The sequence below is a fragment of the Thermobia domestica genome, chromosome 18 (assembly GCF_964235325.1).
Source record: "Thermobia domestica chromosome 18, izTheDome1.hap1.1, whole genome shotgun sequence".
In the NCBI taxonomy this organism is placed as follows: domain Eukaryota; kingdom Metazoa; phylum Arthropoda; class Insecta; order Zygentoma; family Lepismatidae; genus Thermobia; species Thermobia domestica.
Genome location: NC_137471.1, coordinates 147,549,731 through 147,569,506, shown reverse-complemented (window position 1 = coordinate 147,569,506; position 19,776 = coordinate 147,549,731). Strand labels below are relative to the sequence as shown.

Here is a 19,776-nt window from a genome sequence, read left to right as displayed (position 1 = left end):
TGCAGAACATTGTCTACATATTCATAGAACACTTGTGTTGTCATGCACCCGTTGTCACTTCGTGCTACACCCCAAGTAGATGGAACTGATGTAGCAATCTTGTCAGGAATTCTTTTGTAAGGATAAACGACTGGAGGAGGATAGGAAGATCCATCAGCAGCAAACGTGTGAAGAACAGTGATTTGTTCTTTTGGCGAGCCTTGTTCTACATTGTATACATATTTAGCAACTTTTTCTCAACAAGGACTTTACCTGCTTTTGGACATATTTGGAAACCTGTTTCATCGCCATTTAAAACTCTTGAGGGATCTTTCAGGACATCTTCTAAATTTTTCTCATGGATATATTCGGAAATGTCTTTGAACCATTTTCTTATATTCTCTTCACTTACACATGCACTTACTAGAGTGACTCAATCGCTCGTTCGTTATGTTATTTCTGTGGCGAATATGTGTAATGCTTGTGGTGAATATGATGGTCGTTTTGGCATTGTGTAATCTGTAAAATAAAATAAAACTATCAGTTAGTTGGCTTAAATGCAATATGTTATTCAAAAAAGGGAGGGCGATAGTTATTAGCCATGCAGAAGATAGTTATTAGCCACCCCGGCTATTAATTGTAACCGAACATCGTAGGAACGTAAAATTTTTACAGATGAAAATTTTAAATATAACGATTATTTCTCGATAGAAAAAGCAAGTTAGAATTCAATACATAGAAAATGTAGTTATTGACCAGGGTGGCTAATTACTGTCAAAGAAGAAAATTTAATGGTCGAGTAATTAGCCACCCCATTGTTGACGTTTTGGCAATCGAAATGTCAGCTATTTTTAAATAATTTTGTCACGTTATACGTTTACAATCTCAAAAATGCCAAACTAATACATTATTAGGCTCAATGCATAAGCTAGGATCTTAACAAACTAGAAAGATTTTCTTAAGAAATCTATAAGAATTACCTGTCGAAAACAAGATGTCTACATGCAATCCGCCATATATCCTCACGCGACCAATTCAGTTCACCAACACAAACCCAACACACAAGTAAAGGATTGCTCTTTCCTTTGCTATAATGGTGATGCAGAAAAAAACAGCTGTGCTTAATACAGAATTTAGTTCGTGAAATGGCCAATAGCTGTCACCCGGCCAATAACTGTATGGTTTACCCTAACAATATGAACGCAATTCTATATTCAAACTACACACGTATTACTATCGATAAAAGGAAATAACAAAACAGAGATGAGACAAGATTCATAAGTTGATTTAGGGAGAAACTGAAACACACACAATGAAAAATTGAAACCAATGGATGTCTATTACACTGAGGTTCAGAAATGAGGCAGACAGAGAGAGAGAGAGAGAGAGAGAGAGAGAAGGCGAGAGAACAATCAAAAGAAACGGGCGAACAGATAAAAATGTGGAATTTTAGACTTAGTTAGAAAAGAACCTAACATTATAAAGTTCCGTTACCAGAAATCCAACAGTAATATAGAAATAACGTTTGTTTTTGTATATTTTTTCAGGACTGTTCGAATATATAGAGGATGCTTTAGAGACTCATTATGTTCCTTTCATAAAGGATAGCATACTCAATTTCCAGTAGAACTGTAGATCTCACAGACACATCTAAGGTAATGTCAAAAGTTTAACGCAGATGCTTTGTTTCTGCGTGATTCGGTAGTGTTCCTTGGACGTACTGATGCAAACTATATTCTAATAAACCCAGTAGGTAGGTCATAACTTCCATTCAAGATAACTAATGCAAAATGAAGAAAAAAGAAGAAAAGAAGAAAGATAAAATTGTATGAATTCATTTTATTGGTAAATTTTTATCAGTATATCTTATATTAAAAGTCCAAACCGTATCATATTAAAAAGTTTCAAATGTTCAAATGGAAAATGGGATGTACGTTATAGATGCAGAAGACTTTGCATGTTTCTAATTTCAACATGAATAAATCACATTGAATTATAAGATGCAAGCAAATTTATGTCGAACTAGTATAAATAAAATTTTTGTTTTCAAATGACCAAAGAAATGGCCATTTTCTAGTCTTTTCCGAAGATTTACGTGTTTCGAATATCAAGCATCACTTTCATTTCTTGCGGGTATAACGTAATTTGTACAGAGAGAATGAACACGCTAGAGCTCAAACGGATCATAGTGTCAGTCGGATGATGTTTAGCTTATGGACCACAACGGGGTCTAGGATTCAAACCCGTAGTGACCCGGTAATTCAACAGAGACTGGGTAACCCAGATGATAAAAATATATTTTCCTTATTCCCTTGCGTTTAAACAGTATTTCTTTCAAAGGTGACCAGGACTGGAGATGTTATCCCCAGAGCACAAAAAGCTTGACGCTGAAGTTACCAGTTAATTACATTTTCCACACCAAGTGTATCGGCCACTTTCTCCTTGTTAACTTTGAACATGCACACGCACATGAAGTGCGTGTGTACGTGAGAGAGGAGTAGAAGTGAAAGAAAAATCGCGTTTCTTTGTTTTAAAATTTTTCGAAGTTTCCCGCCTGATGTCAACGAAATTTTGTGTAGTTAGTTGTTTCGAATTTTGTAGTCAACGTAATTTTGCCTGTTTTATCTTCTCTTCTAGTTTAATGTATTCCTGGACGAACCATGGTCTGCTCCTACATATTTCCCCGTGTACCATTTTTTCTTTTGAAAGGGAATACTTCGTAAGCAAAGAAAACAATTCAATTACTGGAATATTTTTCTCCCCAATCTTACGGTTACATCTGTTAACTAAAGAGAATATAACGCGTCATATTTCTGTAACGATTTCTGTGATACTATTTAGATAATCATCATTTTCCTCAAATAAGAGTATTGTTACGTCATACATAATTGATATTCTTTCTTCATAGTTTTCGAGGTCATTATTTATATTATTAATTATTATAAAACAATTTTAACGTGGATGCTTAATTAGAAACATATCAATTATAAGTATTCATGTATTCAGAGTTAAGAATGTGTTCACGGCAGTGATTTGTAATACTGATAAGTACTACTACCACTTCATCTTCATTGCCTGACGCCGTGTGGACTTTGTGGTGGAAAACACCGCACTCCTGTTTTTTCTCGGGGTTCTCCCGTTTCCACCCACTTTCTTCATTCCACCAGTTCATTCATTTCTCATCATCACCGTCTTCTTTAGCCTAACTGACATAAGCGTGGGCCGTAAAACTAAAGATTTCATTTCATTTTCATCTACATCGCCTAATATATTATATACTCTTCATCAGGTTCACTTCAGAAATCAGATTCATCTACCGTAATATGAGTTTCATCTCCCTTTCCTAGAGTAAGCCTCAAATCTGCTCACCTCCCAATATTAAGACAGGCGTATTTAGGATTTTTTTTCGAGGGTCTATGCCCAACACAGGGAAGAATATTGCCTACCTGAGTTTGAGAATCCTATATAATATGATACAAAAATTTTGGAGTGAATCTAACCCGTTATTCTATTCATACAAGAAAAAGGAAGCACCCTCTTGGCCTACCTAATTTCCCGAGCTAATTACTCCCTCGTTTTGATTTTCTTTAATTCAAACATTTTCTTCTTTTAGAAATAACCAAACGATATAATTTTTTCTTTGTTATAATAGCTAAAGTCCCGTCATGTTGATATCCGGGCAAGTTGGTGTGGAATACCAGTTTCACTTATCAACTCCTCTTAGTTTTGGTGTTACTGATGGGCTGACTTGAATCACAACTGACAACGGCCGATAAAAAATCATAGGCGAAACGAAAGAAAATAACATCAGGAAAAAGGTACAGAAAAGTAGAAAGAAAAATGAAAGAGCAAAATGACTCAGTTCTTAAATGGAATGAAATTTGAAAAATACAGTATTATTTTTGAACAAAGAGCATAAGAAAATGGAAAATCAATGACATTCCTAGAAATGGTAAAAAAAAGATTATTGTTGCACGAGAAATGCGAAAAACTAACAAATTTATTTCAGGGGATCTTGAGTCCCATAGCCCCCTAAGTACGCCTCTGAAGATAATTCTACTCCCTAGATCCTCTACATCATTGTTTTTCAACTTCCTAAATATTTTAAACATCGGTTATATATATATATATATATATATATATATATATATATATATTATTGGAACGTTCTTTCCCGTCCCCCCAATGCTGAAGACAGATTTGCGCCGGTGTGTGAGGGCCAGGTCGACGTCATTGTAGCCACACCACAATTATTTTTCTTTATTTTTGAAACGGTTAAAGAACAAACTTTGATACTCTAGAACAAATTAGAACGAACGATTAAGTCTTTATATTTATCTCTGTATCTATCTATCTATCTATGTGGGTGGGCAGAGCGCCCTCTTTTTATCGTCACCACAATTATTTTTCTTATTTTTTTCTGAAAGTGTTAAATAACAAACGTTGATAGTGTAGAACAAAATAGACGAAATGGAGCACAAACGATTTAAAATGCTTTCTTATAATAACTGATGATATCACGGTTGATGAAGTCGTTCTAGCCCCACCACTATTGATTGTAAATTTACTTAGAGAGTATAACAGAACTAATTCTGTTGCTTTGGAACAAATTAGAATACATGTAGTACCAACGAAATAATAGGTTTTCTTTGTTTGTGGCAGATGGGTTAGGGGGAGGACGACACAAATGTAGCGTTCATCACTTTGTAGTGTTTTCTGTATGCGGGCGAAGGGCCATATGCACAGTTATTCTGTGGGCTACTTAAGGGCCACGTACGCGACACTTGATAATTTGCGTTGCAGAGTTCTCACACAGGGTCAAACCAGCCCGCAACCTCCCCTTAAGTCAAAGGAAAGGCTACGGGAGCTTCAAAGCTCCCCTTAGTAGCCAGTAGTAGTCTCTTTTGTTATAGAAGATGTATATGCTTGGTCCAAATGATATATTTTATAATAATTTAGAAGAATGAACAAGCGGATGAAATATCTAGAAGATATGTAACGTCGAGAATGTTCATTTTTTAGTACATCGACTGAGTACAAGATCTAAAATCCAGCTGACTGTCATTCTAGAGTACTGATGAGTACTAGGTGAGTGTATAATGGGAGTTGGGGTTGGAATCCTTTATATGTCAGATATAATGGTGCTGGGTTCGAAAAAACATGTCGTAGATTGGGAAAGCCAGATATAAGAATACGAGTTCGAACCTTGGACCTTTCAAATGAGAAAACCACTTCAAGATATTATTCAGTTCCACGGTCGAGTGGGATCACAAGATAAAATTAACGAACTGAAATGCTGACAACATAACAGGAATTCTCTCCCGCGGTCTCAAGATCCGGGCGTAATAATAAACTAGGTATTTGCCGTGTGCCCACCATCACTGCCGTGTCAAGCTGCGGACAACATCATTAAAACCTGTAACAAAATACACAACAGGGGATCTATACGCTAATTTAACACCAGATGAGGGTAATTGTTAAGAACAGCTACTTCTTATCTCCGTCGCACGAGGATAGTTCTTACTATTGCACTAGCTACAAAATTGATTCTATTTGATGTACAAGTGGTAATGCAACACAGAAGAAACCCAAATCATGTTGTATTCACACTCCAATATAAAGTGAGAATGCAACGTGATCTGTGTTTCTTATGTGTTATATTACCACTTGTACATCAAATGATATCAATTTTATAACTAGTACAACATTAAGAAGTATCCACGTGCACGAAATATGCGATATGCGTTCAATTGCCCCCACACATACTCATACATTAAGTACAAGGGCACTACACATATATGTTAAGTACAAGAGCAACATTTAAAAATGCAACGAAAAGGAGAATAACGACCAAGAAGCATTCATTTTCACACACCTCAAATGGTTAAAGGATTACAAGGGCACTACAGGGATACACATTTAAGTACAAGGGCCATATTAAGAAATGCAACGAAAAAGAGAAAAAGTGCCAGGAAGCATTCATTTTTACATACCTCAAATTGTTGAAGGATTACAAGGGCACTACAAGGATACACATTTAAGTACAAGGGCCATATTAAGAAATGCAACGAAAAAGAGAAAAAGTGCCAGGAAGCATTCATTTTTACATACCTCAAATTGTTGAAGGATTACAAGGGCACTACAAGGATACACATTTAAGTACAAGGGCCAAATTAAGAATTACAACGAAAAAGAGAAAAAGGGCCACGAAGCATTCATTTTCACATACCTCATATGATTCAAGGATACAACCGAGCGACTTCAAACTGTCTTCTTTCCCTTCGAGGTAATTCTTATTTCAACAACATCTACTCAATAATATTCCATGAGTCACACACTCACATAACTATAGACACTGCCCACACAGCAATGAAATATTTTCAAAACGTTTCTAAAACGTGCCATCATTTTCCTTCAGAAAATGTATCCTACTTCCCTTAAGGAAATATATTCCATATGTTGTTGAAAACATTTTCCAAAGAGTACTGAAAATATTCTCCAAATACACTCAAAAACGTTGTAGAAATATTTTATACGCCGTTAGAAAAGTTTTCCAAAAAATGTTTCCTGTACGATTTCCAAACATTACTGAAAATGTGTTTGAAACGTTTTATACAATGATAACGGAATGGTTTTTAAAATGTTTCTGATGGAATATTTTAAAATTATTTACCAATAACACAGACAATATTTTCCTACATATCCCAAAATATATTTAGTGAATATTTTTTGTACATCACAGAAAATATTTACAGAATAGTTTCTGTGTATGACAAAATATTTAGGGAATATTTTCTGTACATGACAAAATATTTACAGAATATTTTCTGTACATGATAGAACCCAAAGTCCATAGGCCAACTCGGTTACTATTGCAGATACGAAAACAAGGTAAGATGCAGAAGGAACTTTTTTAAAATGCAGCAAGTTTTGTTTTTATATTAGTATACCGCCCAATAGTAACGAAAAGTACAACGCTGCGACTGTTGGATAACACTGAATGAAGGAAAGTGTGCTTTGAAATTATTTGGACCAAAGGGAACGGAAAAACACAATGAAAAATGTAGTGCAAGACCCAATTTCGCGTCCTTCGTATCTGCTCCCCTCCCCCCAACACCGTGGTTGCTATGCCACTGGTGTGGATATTGCATTTGCATGTTTCTCCTTCACTGTGTCTCCTTTCAATTCTTCTCGGTGTAGCTAATTTCAAACCACACATTCTTTTCATTCGTGTAGCCCGACATGATGCATGGTAACGCATTTTCTTTATTGAGCGGTACACTAGTACAAAAAACAAAAGTGTTGCTGGAATTTAAAAGAGTCCTTACATATCTTACCTTGTTATCATATCTGCAATAGTACCCATGGACCGAGTTGACCTATGGGCTCCGGAATATTGCGTCACTGCATATATAGCGGCTTCTTGCTAGGAACAAATAGTGGGTTGAAAAAAGGTGGCCAGGCTGTGACATATCAGCTGGAAAAAAACATAAGATTCTTCTGTATAATTTTACCTGCTTGGACGCCTTTGCCTTGGCCCACAGAACCATTGCGGCCCACAGACTCAGACAAAAATAAATAAATAAATAAAAACAAAAATAATAATAAACAGTGTAAATTATAACTACTTTTTTTTTACTCAAAATCTTATTTACACAGAATGTTTCTGGGTGTTTCACTGGTACTACTGGTATGTGGCCATGCCGTGTATATCGGAGTGTCTTATGTGACTTACGATATTCAAACTGCATATCAGTGTGTACACAATCGTCGCCTGCCAGTTTTGAAAGCGGCTGTATTGGATTATTTTAAAAAAATAAAAATACGAAAAGGATTGAAGTTTAGACATCCAATCCAGGAAACAATTGTTGGCAATCCTTTTCCTATTTTAAAAATAATAAATCCAACATAGCCGCTTTGAAAACTGGCACGCGATGATTGTGAAGGCTCTAATTCGCAGTTTGAACCTCGTAACATCACATAAGACAACCCAACATACATAGACTGGGTGGCCACATACCAGTAGTAGCAATGGAACACCCAGAATCATTGAGTAAATAAGATTTTGAGTGTTTTTTTTAAAAAAAAAAGCCTAATGAGAGCAAGTTAACATTATGTAGTTGTAATTTACACTGTCCACTATAATAAACGTACATATATATATATATATATATATATATATATATATATATATATATATATATATATATATATATATATATATATATATATCAGTTTATATCAGTTAGTAGTTAAATAAAAATATAAATGTACACTATTCTGGCTTTATTTAAATTCTCTTCAGCAGCATCTTCATGCTGCTCGTATTATTTGTTTCTATACATTAAGAACAATCTTCTCAAATGTCAGAAATTCACATTTTAACTTGTAAACACTTGTTCTAGAAAATTATGTCACTGACAGTAATTAAATAAAAATCAACAATAACAATATTTACGTGTGTTGCTGAAAATGTTCTACAAAACTACGGCGCATGGGGAATAGATATTTTCACGAAATGTCACTTTTTGTTACTTTCAAGAAATATCACATTGCTGAATAACAAGAAATACATATTTGCTTCTTTATAATGTCACTTTTGATTACCACAAGTAACTCTAATTTCGACGCTGCGAATTGTCAGTTAAAGTTCTGTGGAACTGCAGCTGAATTCTTAACTGATCTTCTTGTTCGTCTCTGTATGGCATGTTGAAGCCAAATCCCAATATTCTACGCGATCTCATCGTTAGTTACGTTTTTCTTGTGTTACACAGTTTCTGAAAATAAAATAGGCAGCGTTTAATAACATAATAACAGCATGGAATTATTAAAGATCAATTATTACATCTTAAACTTACAAAAATATTTAAAATGTTTGTGTAGGACCTACAGCAGCTTGTGAAGACAATATTGTATTACAAAAGTAACATCCTGAAGAAAATGTAAATGGCAAGGAAGACAACAGCTTCAGCTGAAAGTGGCATACCTAAGACTGTAGCTTAATTAAGGACATTGTAACATGTTGAAGCGGTCACACTTTTATTTTTAATAAGTACAGCATCTTATAAATTTTAAACCTAATATTAAAAAAAAAGAGAACATGTGGCAGCATTTGAGTTGATGAAGAACTAGCGTCTCATTCCGAAGGCTCCGATCTCAAATCTGGACCCGATCATTCTTTTCCCCTCAGTCGCACCAGGTGAATGCCGAGATTGTTACTAAGGCCTTGATGACCGCTACCTTGCTCGATTTCTTTCCCACGGAGCAGGCCATACATATTACTTTGCCTTATAGAAATGAATAATTTTGATAACGGTGCATTGTAAAGAATATAAAAAATAGCGAATGTAGGAATGAATCATGAAATGCTCAAGAAAACTACCAACATAACAGAACAATTCAGTAAAAGGATGAAATATACTCTATACATATTCAGCTCTCTCTTCCACTTAAATGTAACGTATCACTTGAAAATGGGAAAATTGCACATTTTGCTAAAATAAGGATTTTCAAAGTGTTTTAAATGTTATAACAGCGCTTGTAGTACATGCTTTTGGGAAATAAAGTTTACAGGAAGATGATTCTGAGAAGTATTCATGGCACAATAGTATGAATTTAAAGCGAAGGAAAATAAAAAGGGCACCAGAAAGTTTTATATGTATATACAAGATTTTAAACATAGTGTATCGCTCTTCAAATGACAACTTCTATAATTTTTTCACTCTGTAAATGAGATTAAAGAACAGTAGGGAGAGTTTCTTACCTATTATTGTGTTAGTGATTAATGAGTAGATGCTCTTTCCTTTTGCACCGTGCCAACTAAATTGCTCAGCTATTGCACCCGTCTTTTTCACCCGTGATGTTTCTTGTGATGGCTTCTGAGCTGTGACATCCAAGTTTTTCATTTCTTAGACCTGTAACGAAATACACACTAAGCACTCAAGTAATAGTAATGGAAATTTAGAGCATACAACTGATGCTCTTAAACAAATTACATTGATTTTAAACGACAGTGTCACCGAGTCAGGTGCAATTGGCGCATCCTCAAAAATTAATACTTGCACTAACATTTAGTTTTTCCAATAAAAGAAAGTTACATACTAATTTTCAAGCAGTTGTACAGGGTAGGCAAAAACCATGTTTTTTATTGAAAATCCAAAAGACCAGGTTTTTCTGGTTTATTAATTTACTCTATGTATTTATATTAGATATGGACAGACATTAGTTTATTTCGTCTTGGTGTTATTATGCAACAACAAGGTTATGCTGGAAGGGACTCCAAACCGCTTCTCGGCTTACATCCATCAGAAATTGTCTATTTCGACACCAAACCGGAACTAATTGGTTACAAATGAGATTGCCGACTCACTCACGGACTCCTGATAAAAATACGTTTTACTGATCTTTACATAGATCTACTTGTTAATATAATTGTCAAGGGTCATTTCAGAATTACAAAAAGATAAGCAGTTACACAAGTAAAAACATTATACAGAATTACATATAAATCGGGAAACTCCCGCCTTAGCCATTGAGAAAATCCTGTTATTAGTTTAAATGTATTTGTATGTAAAATTTTAAGGTCAACGTATCATATTAAATTACAAATTTGTTATGTAGATAACATTCAACAAAATTAAAACAAAGTCGAATCCAAGCTGATGTTGGAAGCTACGTAGGCAGTTGACACATTTTGCCAATTTCTATCAATATATGTAAGCAACCTTGGCTTCTTTATAAAACAACAGGCATTCAGGCAAGTAGAAATATACAATTTGGTTTCGTTTCGTATGTTAGGTTTAACATCCTTACGAAATACCAAGTTATCACGGAGAAGACTTTCGCTTAAAGGGACACCTCGAATCGCTACTTGGTTTACACTTGAAAGATAGGTTGTGGTTCGACCGAGAATTCAACACGTGACCCCTTGATTAAAAGTTGAAAAGTAGATAAACGTAATGCAGATGGTGTGATATGTGGAGACGTCACCATGAAGTTCACACGATTTAAAGCATTTTTCGTTCTTTTTATCTTTTTGGTTTAAACCAGTTTTTTTTATAGATGAAAGCAACGTATCTATAAAATTATTAAGAAATCTACAGGAAGACGAGGAATAATTTAACAGTTTCAGAATATACACGGTGGTTGTAAAATCAATATCTATTTTTAATCTAGATTATGCTAGAAACTAGCATCAGCTTTAGCTGGCGTGTAATACTGTAACATTTTAGAAGTTGTGGAAAATGTGGATATATACGTTGAAATGTAACTTAATAACCAAATGGTACAGTAATAACGTATTCGATGAAAATAAAACTGTGATAGGTTGCTTACTTTTAGAAATATTCATTGTTACGAATAAGAACTGACTTTACACCCACGCTGTATTCAGGGAGTAGTAATGCAGAAAACAAAAACTATTCGCGAACTTCAAGATGGATGAGATACTTCCCAGCATGCATTTAAAAAGAAGTCACGTCTTTCCAAATTACTTCCAAAGCAAAGCCCACACGAAGTTGTTCAGAATTCATAAATATCAAATTCTGCGGAGAAATGTAGGCACTATAACCTATATTAATACACTAGTTTAGCATTGTTCATAGATTCAAAAGATACTTGTACATGGAAATTAAGATGAAATGAAACATTTAGTTTAACGTCCCACGCTTATGCATCGAGGTCAAGTGAGACGCTGATGATGAGAAATGAATGAAATAGTGGAATGAAGTAAGTGGGAGGAAACGGGACAGCCCCGAGAAAACACACGCACACGGTTTGTCTACCACAAAGCCCGCTTGGCGCGAGCTGGGATCGAACCAAGGACCCCATGCAGCAGATATGAACTACGTAATTTCTAAACGTTTCAACTAGGTCTACACGTACTCGCTTCGCTGTCAGACCAACAATTAAGCCCCTTTCACTCTAATATACGGAATTTTCAAAAACTCGGACACGTGTCTACTAATTTTTACCAGCTCCATTCTCCCTCCATCGCCGTCAGCGCCCTTCCTTTTTCTTCCATTCTAAGTTGTCAAAATAATAATAATTTAAAAACTGAAATACGTGTCTAATTATGTTAAATGATGAGTCCAAACTCCATGTTCCTAACCTTCAAATGTTCCGGGATATCGATATTTGATTATAATAATTGCAAACCCATCCCCTGTTTTTCATTTTCCCCTCTTATCTTCCCATTTTTACTAAAATATCAAAAAACCTTTAAAAGCGTATCAAATTATTTTAAATGAGAAGTCCAAATAAAACTTCAAGCATCTAAGCCTACGAGATTCAGAAATATAGCCACCTTATTAAAGTACTTCCCACCCATTTTTCCCCTTTCCCGTAGAATTACCAAAAAATCTTGCTTAGTAGTACCATACGTCACAAATCCCATGTACTGTCGAAATTTCAAGGTTTTAAGTTAATCGGCTTGGCTTGTGCGAGGATCAGTCAGACCTTTAAATTTTAGGCGCTGGTTTACTTTCGGCGCACCACATTTTGAAAGATATACAAGTAAAATTCAAAACTATGCATGAAAAGACACATTTATAAAAAATAAATTTCTGCAGGCGATAGAATTAAATTCAAAGTAATATACATGTATTTTAGGTTTATAAGTGAAGCGTTACAAGTGTAAAATAATTACAGATGCTTTACGACGGATAAAATACGTAAGTGCATATGAAAGACAACTGTATAAGATACTATTTTCCACCGGCGCCGTATTTTTACACAGTGTACAGAAGCTGTATTTTATATTTACAAGTGAAGCACTACTAGTATGGCTTTTAGTTGGTTTTTATTCTTGGCAATGTAGTTCTTCTCGAACTTCTTATATATATATGAACTTCTAAAATTTGTAAGAAAAAATATATAGATAGGTACAAGCAATTTCCGGTTGAACTCAGATATTCGTATGCATAATACAAAACAAGCGTCGGATCTTCATGGGGTCTTCACGTTTAAAAATACATAAGAATAGTACATTTCCTATGGCAGTGAATATTTATAACAAGCTTCCTTCCACTTTAAAAAACAAAACATCCTGTTTCAATAAAGCAATCAAGTACCACCTATTCGAGCACTGCTTCTATTCTGTAGGAGGATATCTCGCAATTCAATAATCACTTATATTACAAGTGTCTGTAATAAATAAGGTTTAAAATGTATATATATTTTTGCATACGTATAATGTAAGGTTTTATTAACAGTTATATTGTCTTATGTCGTTGTATGTAAATTAGAATAATGAAAAATTGTATCTCTTTTACTTAAATTAACGCTATTTTATTATTGCATGTAGATTTAAATGTATAAATATGTACATATTCAATGTTCTGGTGACGTGTCCAACTCACACGTTCACGTTGTGAACAATTTCTATGAAAACGGGTAAAAATAAATACAATACAATCAGAGTTTTAAACAACCCGGGCTCTTTTGAATAAGCCCCAACCCACCTGGGCCCATATGGGGTTTTTCGGGTTTAATTGTTTTTCTTTGGGTGTAATTGAGTTTTTTTTAAATATTTTAATGCCTTTGGGGTAAAAGTGTTAAAATGTGATTTATATTTCAAGATTATTGTCACAGTTTGCAACAATTTTCTATTCACTGCTATTTTGAAACATGACTGTCATTTTTACATTTTACGTTGGATCGCCGCCGAAATATATACAGTTAATGTAGAGTGTCCTGTGCTTCTACTCTGAAAATTTAAACTTGAAAAACAGAAAATTGCGGCGTGTAAACCCGCTATTTTGAAATTTTAGGTTAGTATGTTGCCAAAATCTGTACAGGAGATTTAGTGTGTCTCATACTTTACCTGAAAATTTAAACTTAAAAGATGGAAAGTGGTACCCTGTTGTAGTGTGGTACAGGCAGACGAACGAACAAATGTAGAACGAATCAGCCCAATACCCTCAGTGACATTCGCCAAATATGAACACCAAATATATTAATTTAAAACAAATATATTAAATTAATTTAGAACAACTCAATCTATAACTCATGTTTTATAAAATAAATGTTTTTTTTTGTTGAACTTCACTTCCGATACCTTGTGTGTTCAATTACGGGAATTTCCCGAGCACTTGTTGCAAGACCGTTCTCCCAGAAAATTAATTTAAAACAATTAATATATATGCAGGGTGTTTCAAAACAACACCGACAACGTTTGGGAGGTGGTACCTAACACCAAGATAAGACAAAAAGTATAGATCAATCTAGGTGAACAAATGCTTCCTTTCGGAGTTATAAACTGCCGAAAACAGAGGTAGTTGGTGAGTACTTCAAATTATATGCCCGTAGCAAAGCTCCCTCTATAAAAACTGTTGCGTGAGTACCACAGGATTCTGAAACGTGTATTTTTGGATAGTGCACATTTTAGTTCCTAAGTGAAGTCTCGACACGACTACGATAGGCGCTATAGACCTTTAAAGTTCATCTTTTCATATTTCCGGCAGCCTATAAGTCCGAAAAAAAAAACATTTGTGCACCCAGGCTGGTCTATACTTTTGTCTGATCTTCGTTTCAGGAATAATCTCTCAAACGTTGTCGTTGTTGTTTTGAAACACCCTGTATAATTCATATTTCATAAAGTAAATGTTTCAATATGTCTTAAATGAAACTAAATATCTTACAGCGTAAAATGAATAGTTTTATTAGGGACGAGGTGGTTCATTGGTAGAACGTTCACCTCCGGTGCTTGGGGTCCCTGGTTCAATTGCAGCTCGCGCCATGTCGACTTTTTGGTCAAACAAAGTGCTCGTGGGTTTTCTCGGGGTTCTTCCATTTCCTCCCACTTTGCTCATTCCACCATTTCATTCATTTCTGATAATCACAATCTCCTTTAACCTAACAGGCATAATCGTAGGACCTAAAACTGAAAGATTTCATTTCATTTTTTTCAAATAGTTTTATTGTTGAAGTATTTAGTTCCGGTGCTTTGTGCGTTCAATTGCGGGAATTTCCCGAGCACTTCTTTTGCGACGAAGGTTTATTATTATTTTCCGAAAATGCAAGCTTTCTATATTGTACATCAAAACTTCCACTAGTACGAAGTTTGAATTCAGCACTTGAAATAGTAAGCGTTACGTACTCTTCGAAACTCCGAGCATTAAGATTCTTAAATTTGACACGAATTTTTATGCTATTGCTGCTGTTGATTCTACAGAAAGGTTATTTGAAAACTAGCAACAAATAACTAAACTAAACTGTTTAGTGTTACCATCAAAGATAATTAAAAAAAATACTAATATTTTTATTAATACACTACATATTTACTAGTAATACCAGCACCTATGGCCCTAAACCTCTCAGATGTATGAGGTATAATGTCCTTCGGCGACGCCGAGTGGGCGAGCACACTATTCACGACAAATATTTTCTAAAATATAAAATTGCATATTTTACTTCAAATAGGCTATAAGCACAATCCATACATTAATTTGTTCTATAATTATCTCAATCTAAGGTACGGTTTTTTTAATGCATTCAGAACTTAATAAAGGTCTTACGTTGAATGTTGTGTATCTTAACGTGAAAGCACCTAATTCGCCCAAGCGAAGCTCAAAATCTGATAAGAATCACTTCCAATATGATCACCTTAATTGGACCAATAATATACTAACGAAAAGCTCAAAAACCCAGGTGGGTGTTTCCGGGCTGGGCCCACTTGGGCAAACTCTGAATACAATACAATACATATATATACGCAAATCGCAAAAGATTAATTGTAATTTTTCGGCAAATCTAGTCTGATAGCCACCTTGAATTTTATATATGCCAGGTGAAATATTTACATGTCGCCTACCGCAAATCATTTAAGAGACCATAAGAAAATTAGCGAAAGAATTAAAAATTTTCAACAATTATTTCGAGGCAACAGTAAACCTGCACGCAGAATTAGGCAATACTCGAGCGGACTGTTTTACCAAATTTTGACGCATTTCTTGCATCTTCCGGTTCCTTTTTGCAGAACTGCACTAAACGAAAGGAAATCGTTGTTTAACGTCCCACGCTTATGCTGGTTAGGCTAAAGGAGGCGATCATAATGAGAAATGAGTGAAATGAAGAAAGTAGGAGGAAACGGGAGAACACCGAGAAAAACCCACCACAAAGTCCACACGGCACGAGCTGGGATCGAACCAGGGAACTCAAGCACCGGAGGTGAACGCTATACCACTGAGCAACCGCGGCCTCCTATGCACTAAATGAGGAGCAAAAAAAAAAGGGAAACAACTTCTGCTAGGAGGCCAGTAAAAAAGCACAAATGCCAACTGAGTAAGCGCAGAAGCACAGTAGGGGGGCCCGAGCGACAGCGTAGCGAGCAGGCACGTCAGCGACAAGGGAGGGGGGTACGCATAAACAAGGACGGTGGAAAAACATTTACAATATTTGTAATTATTCTTATCTTTAGAAATACTTAATTTCGATCCTACAAAAAAAAAAAAAAATTCCCAGCTAATACACGAGTGTTACATCTCCTTTCTTTCCTTTACGACAGAAAACAGTGTATGTAGGGCTATTGCCTCTGTTCTGAATATTTCTTCTCGAATAAATCTTTTCCACACTTCGCGCAGTTGATTTTACGCGCTTCACCATACCATGACTCTGGAAAAACTTTATAATCCTTCTCTCTTTATTACACAATATTTTTTTTTAAATGTTTACATTACGGCCATCGCAGATGTCCACAACTAACGTATGAACCACAAATTCCCAGCGCTTCTACCCTATTTGCATTCAAAATCCGGGTTAAGTTTAGAGTTACCCCTCCGCTTTTTATAAAAATCAGGAAAATTTACAGGAGAAATGATAATTTGAAGTTTTTATCTGATGTTTAGGAATGTGACTTCGGCAGGAGAGTTATGTTTAATACGAGAAAAGATATGTGGAAGTTAGTACTATTTGCCGGATGCGGAAGCATTGCGCAAGGTTTAAGCAGCATGTTAGTTGTAAAATATGGCGAATATGGCGAACAGGTGCAACGGATGCGCAAAAATAATGAAGAAAACCTTTTAAATGTTTGTGAAACACACAGAGTACAGAAGTTAAGTGAAATGTAACAATTTTTAATACTTTAAGCACTGTTCTTGTATGTTACAAACTCCAAGGGCAACTTCAGACTGGAGGGGCAACTCTAAACTTAAGCCCAAAATCAATTTCAGTAAGCTGTGCAGTGCCAGAAATAACTAACATTCACACTTTCACTCCTTCACCAAAAATATTTCACATTACATTTTAACTATAAATCTTGTGCTCGGTGTAAACGTCTGCTCGACTGAACCCCAGAATTATTATAACCCAGTGGTGTATTTAAGAGGGGCTTCCGGGCTTAAGCCCCTTGAAATTGTAATTACTATATTAAAGTAAATGAATTATCTTGCAGAACAAAGTTAGCTAAGCCCCTCTCCCCTGAAAAAAATCACCATCACCAAAATAGAAATGTACGTGTGTGCTCCCTTCGGGCCACCCGCCTTCACCCTCCCTGAGTCGGTTAGATGGCATTCATGCTTTTTAGTAGCCCCCTAACACAGATTGGTTTGTCTTTTTTGTACTGTACTTCTTATCCACAGGAATCAGTATAAATACGCAAATCGTAAAAGAATTGTAATTTTTCGACAGTTAATTCTGACGGTCCCCTTGAATTTTATCTATGCCAAGTGAAAAATTTATACGTCGCCTAGCGAAAATCATTAAATAGACACGAAGGAAAATAGCGAAAGAATTATATTTCACTAAGTATTTCGAGCAGTATAAAAATAATACGTTTACAATAACTAAAATAGCATGAGCAATGCCCCCCGGAACATTACTTCTGAAAGAAAACACACCAGAAGTAAAACTGCACGCAGAATTATTATAACCTGTCATAAAAATGGTAATGTACGCAACTTTGGTAACTCTTTCCATTATGCCAGGCAGCGATTTTATGTCAGTACATAGTATTGCCGAGCGAGCGTCAACGAGTGAAGGCGGATTAGAGCCCCACAGGGCACGTTGTTTTCTGTCTTTCCTTCTTGGGAACTGTAACTGCAGTAACCGGTTCAGATGAATTAGCTATTGTCACTGCCTTGCCTAAAGTAAAGACTTGCCCGCATATTGTCCCTTTGGAAGCATGCCCTCGCTCCTGCTGTCCTCCGCCTTCGCAATGCTCTGACTCAGAGAGTATGGTGCAAGAAGGTTCTAGAACACATGTCCCCCATATAGGTTAATAGATGTTTTTTTTCGGTACCGAAGTAAAATATTTAATTCACATACTATTGCCGAGCAACCGTTAGCAAGTGAAGACGAGTTAGAGCCCCGCAGGGCACATTGATTTCTGTCTTTATTACAGATAAATGGAAAGAGGAACCTGTGTTCTAGAACCCTGCCTATTGGTGCTTTTTAGTGGCTACGTAATACAGGCTGATTTGTATTTTTTGCATTGTAATTTTTACGTCATACATCTGGCCCCATGTATATATATATATATATATATATATATATATATATATATATATATATATATATATATATATATATATATATATATATATACGCAAATCATACAAGAATTACTGTAATTTTCCAACAATTACTTCCGACGCTCCCTTTGAATTTCATCTATGTCATGTGACGTATTTCAAATCGCCTAGCGCAAAATCATTAAAGAGACAAGAAAATTATTAAAAGAATCTATTTTTCAGCTATTATTTCGAATGGTGAGCAAAAATTAAACCTGCACGCTATTTTATGTATAACCTGCACGGTATTTTATGTATAGAGATAAAAAATAGAAATCTAGCATCCCACATACCTTTATAATTTGTAAACATAAACTTGTACAGACAATAAAACTAAATTATTTTATGTAATCGTTATACTTACCGACTTCGTGTGCTGAGGTCACGGCTCCGTTACAGCCTATCTCCACTTCAACTTCCACCTCACCTAACAATGGGTGTTAAAAATTGAAGAGTGCAGACTTAAGTCTGTTTCACCCACATCCTTAATATATAAAAACGATGTAAAATTATGATTGTTAGTTCTCTCTCTGCCTAGCTGACTGCCCAAATTCAACATAGCGCGCAAGGAATGTTGGTACTTTTGATAAACAAACGACGGTTGATGTAGCAATGCTAATTTGCAATCTCACATACATGCGGTCATACAGGATATCATAAATTTCAAATTTTTAACAAATATATTTCTTTGATGCTGCTATAATTGTTATAATGATTAGTAATAATGCTACTACGACACTCTCGTGAGAGAATTTATTCAACATTCGATAAAATAATGCGGAAATACTTAATTCTAAAATATTGCATGAAAATATTTCATTTAAGTTACAGGACAAGGTAACAAAAACATTTCCATACAAAATTAATAGGCGTTTTAAAAATATTTCTGATATTACGATCGAATTTATTTTTAAAATATTCGAAATATTTTAAAAATTATATTTCATATATTTTCTTGTAACAATAGAAAAGATTGTAAATGACATGTTGGAAAACATTTTATTCTGTTCACAGGCCTATTCTGTTTTCTTTATCATGTATGTAAAACATTTTTAATGTTACTTCGAAAATATTTTCTCTCTCAACTAGGGGTAAAAAGTGCGGGGGCACGCCGCCTCCACCTCGAAAAAAATATGAACGGCGTCTCCCCAGTTCCTAAAAAAAAATTACAATGGGCAAAGATAGGCAGGGGGAATGGCGTGACGCAATCCGCTACCTACCGTCCCCCCACCTTTTCAGATTCACTTTTACCCCTGCTCTCAACATTGAAAACATATTACATTACATTCAA

At 35.3% G+C, this 19,776-nt stretch overlaps 1 long non-coding RNA gene across 1 annotated transcript; it reads right to left on the bottom strand.

Annotated features, from left to right (window-relative positions):
* Positions 1-8,305: 8,305 nt before the first annotated feature.
* On the bottom strand, positions 8,306-19,029 carry LOC145675866 (uncharacterized). The gene is made up of 3 exons (XR_014129234.1): positions 18,850-19,029; positions 9,743-9,893; positions 8,306-8,756 (listed from the first exon to the last, which is right to left on the bottom strand). It is a non-coding gene; the product is annotated as an uncharacterized LOC145675866 (long non-coding RNA).
* Between the last annotated feature and the right edge of the window lie 747 nt (positions 19,030-19,776).